Source organism: Sinocyclocheilus anshuiensis, unplaced genomic scaffold, assembly GCF_001515605.1.
Source record: "Sinocyclocheilus anshuiensis isolate Anshui unplaced genomic scaffold, SAMN03320099.WGS_v1.1 scaffold195, whole genome shotgun sequence".
In the NCBI taxonomy this organism is placed as follows: Eukaryota; Metazoa; Chordata; class Actinopteri; order Cypriniformes; family Cyprinidae; genus Sinocyclocheilus; species Sinocyclocheilus anshuiensis.
This window is the reverse complement of record NW_015548236.1, coordinates 2,070,616-2,075,928: the sequence shown is the minus strand read 5'-3', so window position 1 is coordinate 2,075,928 and position 5,313 is coordinate 2,070,616.

The window sequence follows — 5,313 nt, the reverse complement described above, 5'->3', positions numbered from 1 at the left end:
ATAGAATGTTCACAATAACAGCATTTATAGAATGTTCACAATAACAGCATTTATCGAAAATATCACTTTTTGTAACATTATAAATGTCTGTTACTTTCAATCAATTTAATGCATCCTTGCTGAATAGAAGTATTCATTTATTTAAAAATAAATCTTGTTGATCCTAAATAAACCATAGAATAGATGACATATGCTATGCTATGTCATCACATAGGAGTTTAGAAATTGCTTGAGGGTAAGTAAATGACTACAATTTTCACTTTTATGTTAGCTCTTTGTTTAATGTGCACCAACAAAGAGCTCTCATCCAGTCTGAATCCCACCTGTCAGCGACCGAATACAGTGGGGCTGAATACAAAGAGAACCGACGCAGCAGGACTAGGATGTAATTGTGGACAAAGAGGTTCTCCGTACAGTGAGAACATATTCAGCTCAATCAGAAAACCTCCATAATCACCACAGCCACACAAGGCCTTTCAGAACACATTGCTTTCACAGCAATTAATCGCAGTCAAAACATTCATTAAGGCAACGATTCCAATCCAGTCGATCAGCATTCCAGCAGAAGACGGACGGGGGCTGGCAGAGTTCAACCATGTGCACATGAGAGCATTGTGTACGAGAGTGCAAGAAGGGGAAAAAAGCAAGAGAGAGCAGCCTGGCTCAGCTGGGCTTCTTCAGCATAGCCAAACAGCCTGAAGGGACGCAGCTATTATCTGTTCTTTCCCTCTCTGTGCCATGCCACTCATTAGGACGCTTAGTTGACCTCACCTGAGCCTAATGCGACAGCCTGGCATCAAAACTGCTGAAGCTTTCATGACTGTCAAACAATCCCACCAGGAGCAGCACAGTCAGAAAAGCACCTATTGTGAATCCAGTATAACAGCCTGATCTATTGAAATCTGCTTTTGTAGTATTATAATAAGGAGATTAAAATGACATGACAACGAAAAATGAAGACATGACCAAGAGAAATGACAAGACAGAGGAAAAAGAATAAACAGATTATGACAAAACAGAAACATATATGTACATTTTATTTTAAAAATAAAGATCATTAAAAAATATATGCACATACAGTAGTACATGATTGTCTAATTATCTTTTTTTATTTTAAACATTTATCTTGTAATTTTAACCTCCATATTACAATACTAAAAACTGTTTATATAGACAATTTTGTTTTGAAACAATACACAACCACAATTTATTGTGATTTGCTTGTTTTAGTAGCCTAACTAAGCAATTCAAACACAAAACCATATTCGTTCATTTTCAACTATTTATTTATGAACATTTTCCCCTTAAACAACACATTGTTGCAGCTTGTCAAAAGCGTCCTATAGCGCATTCCTTAGGATCATTGTTTTTAAAAGCACGCCGACTGTCATTTCGATTTCAAGTTTTAATCAAAGCTTCTCATAATGCAAACACAGCACTGATTCAGTCCTCTCTGTATCTGTTTATTAACTTTACAGCGCCGGAATATGAAAAGCACACGCCTGCAGTTAGAGTTATACTTCCACTAGACACTTCACGCCATGTACGGAAACAATTTACCTGGCGTCTAAACAACTATAAAGACACATACCTTCCTCTGCACGGGACTCCTCAATTCTGTAGAGCAATAATATCCAAAGCACCAAAATGATCGCTTTAAACTGCTCCATATTTGAGTGGCCAGGTCTGCGGGGCTCTGGTCATGTCGCAGCCGAGCACGCTTGACTGACGGTGCGGGATGAGACGGAGCCGTCCGGGCTACTGACACACACAGCGGTACTATGTGCCTTATTTGGCGCCACCGGTGGGCGGGCACAGACAGCCTGATTGACAGTGAGAACGTCCAATGGAAAATTAGTTCGCAGAGAAGGGGGATTAGCGGAGGGCCAATCAAATCACGTCTGATAAAATTCCACCGCACAGAGTTACTCCCCCTTGAATGGGAGGCGGTGTTGAAAATGATGAAATTTGGTTATCTTTAGCTCACATTACAAGCGGCTACTGATTACACGGCATTTATTTATTTTTTTATTAAATAAAAGGCAAAGTAAGCTCTCAAGGTTCAAGGACAATAGCGTCTGAGAGCTGTGAGCGGTCCACTGAGATTCCTTTCCAATTATTTTATATCCGAATAATGTGATATCCTGGTGTTAAAAGTTCATTTTTAGTGGTGTTATAATTATAAATATTATATATTAATTGTAAGATATCATATATTACAGGCCTAGGCCTATATATTAAGGTTAAGGTTATTTTTATTGTTTTCCATGAAAGAAATTGTCTTGGATAAGGGAACTGCATCACCAAACATGCTTTAAACTCGTAAATGAATAAGTTCACATTTAAAAATTATTTAATCAACATATTTGAGCATTTTTAATGTATGTTAGTGCATATGGAACACTTGCCTATTAAAGGTGCAGGCGCAGTTAAAGCTGCTGATGCAAAATCCAAGCATTTCTATAGAAATTGGTATTGGCCATTAACCAAATTGGCCATTGGTAACAGTGCTGACCAACACAAAGCTCAGTCTGGCAGCCAAACATTCTGCAATTCTATTTATGTCAGTCACAGGAATGACACAATTCAGTTTGCCGATAAAGTACACACGGAATATATGATTCTTGCTGTCTGATAGAGTAAAAATGGTAAGGAACCTTTATAAGTCCAAATTCTTTCCTATGATGTGAAGGCAAATTTTTAGAGTGGAGCATCATTGAATCACAGTATTCATTCAAAAATCAAATCTCTAGTGGGGCCCACGGGATATGTGGTACACTCCAACACATGCACACAATTTACAACCATACATTTAATATAATTTAGATTTTAAAAAAAATGTCAATTATCTATAGTCCAATATCAAATGATCACATACCAAATCAGTGACATATCATATACATTCAGGAAGTTGCTCACTGCAAAGATTAACTTCTCTTGCATCTTACTGACACTCAAGCATAATAGCTGCCAGGAGACAAGAGTTCCACTGTCTTCATTCATTGGTAGTCACTGCACATTTGCATAAAGTTAAACTTTTCTCAACTTTGTCACATCACTGGACATGCCAACATCTTGTCGCCTGTAGCTCATTTCACCTGAAGGCGCCAGCTCACTTTGAAAATTAATGAGTTCACATCGAACAGGGAGACCCCGTTGTTGTTTTTTATTTGCATATTATAATACTGTTTAAAAATATCTTTATAACTTTTTTACTTGTTTTTTTGTTTAGTTTTTTTTACTCAAAATATCATAGAACCACGGTTCATTCAGCACAGAATCAATTTCATGTGCACATTTGAACACACATGATTGCAGGGCGATGTGGGTCCTTGTGAAATTACACATGTGCATTACCGGCCCACACCTACGCAAAACCCACACTCTACATCTGTGTAACAGTGAAGCCTGCACCTATTGTTTATCACGGCATTACAATTTCATGCTAGGCTACCTTGAAGCACTCTATACTGTAGCTCTGGCCCTTAAATAAAAAAAAAATGAAGTCTGCAGAGAAGCACTTGACCTTTTGTTCAGAGGTCATTTTAACAGTCATTCAGGTAGAAAAAGAAAGGAAAGGAGAGAAAAAGAGAGGGAGAGGTGGAAGGAAGGTGGCTAAAGATGCTATTAGGAGCAAGCGCTCTTTTAATGTGACATGGTAGCTCGAACACTGTAATATGTGAGTAATCACTCGACAATCTCAGGGGACGAACTCACACACCCTCACCCCTTACAGCCAGGAGAAATCGGGGGGTTATTCCCAGTTGTGCTGTACTGAGTGTGTTTGATTCCCTAAAAAAGGAGCTCTGGAATCAGTGAGCTGAGAAGGTGTTAATGTGGCACTGTAAGAGACACTGCACCAGGGAGAATGACTACAGACTCTTTTAAATGGACACGAGGGAACGCTATCATTTCAACCCGCTGTTTGTCCCTGCTGTAAAGATGAGATACGTTGTAAAGAGTCGTTTTGACATTTTAATGAAAGCCAAACAAAAAGGGCCTGGTCCGAGGCCGAGAAGGGAATTGTGAGTAATTATTTAGATTTTGTTTTCGCATTCATAACCATATGTTCTGTAGAGCACTTTGATGTTCTCCATGTATAACCATGTTAGCTCACACTGGTACACGAAGCTTCTTGGGTAAACCGACAAAATCACAGGAGGTTGACAGTTGTTGGCTAATGAGTGTGGTTGTTCTAATTACCAGCAGAGCCAAAGAGACATTTTGAAGGTCACTCTGTTGTAGCACATTGGGACTCAACAGGATCTGAAGCATCCAGATTCTGTTTGTATTTTAAGTGAAAGTGGACGTGGAAACAAAAGAAAAAAACAAGGGACTGACAGGGACAGCCTTCAAGCGGAGTCAGAAATATAATTTTAAGTTACGCAAACATGAACAGTGGTTTCATTAACGATTCTTTTAATACTTTTAAGGAATAAAGAAATGAAATTACACTGGCAAATGATGAGATAATTACAATAATAAAAACACTTTAAAAATTCCTTGCAAAAGGTGTATTTACCGAGACTTAATGTAATTTCACAGAAAATAAATTATATTATATTATATTTATTATATTATTGTAACGAATTAGTCCACTGAAGGCGAGCGTAGTGAAGAACCCAAGTGCAGTTTATTTACAGTGTGATCCAAACATCCAAACAATAATCCGATACTTGACATGAACAGACTTGACTTGACTTGACGAGGCATGAAACAGACTTGACATGAACAGACTCGACGTGGCATGAACAGACTAGACTCACCGACAGCAGGTTACAACATCAATACACGACGAGAGACAATGGCAACATGGTGGCTACTTATAGCAAACAAGAGGGTCACAAGACAAGAACAAACCAATGGGAAACAAGACACATGACTAAGACAACCAATCAGAACATGACACAATGAACGAGAGAACCAATGGCATGAATACATGAGGGCAAGGGAAGCATGACACAAACAGGGAGCATGACTAAACTACAAAATAAAAGACATGAAAACATGAACAAGAAACAAAACCCAAACCCCACATTACATATCCCCCCCTCTAAGGGCGGCTCCAGACGCCCAAACAAAACCCAAAAAGTCCAGGAGGGTGGTGGAGTGGAGGCGGAACTGGGGGAGGGATGGAGGGCCAGGCAGAGCAGGGAGCCATGGCGGAGCAGGCAGAGGGAGGAGCCATGGCGGAGCGGGGGGCCATGGCGGAGCAGGCAGACCGGGCGGCCATGGCGGAGCAGGCAGATCGGGCAGCCATGGCGGGGCAGAGCAGGCAGATCGGGCAGCCATGGCGGGGCGGAGCAGGCAGAT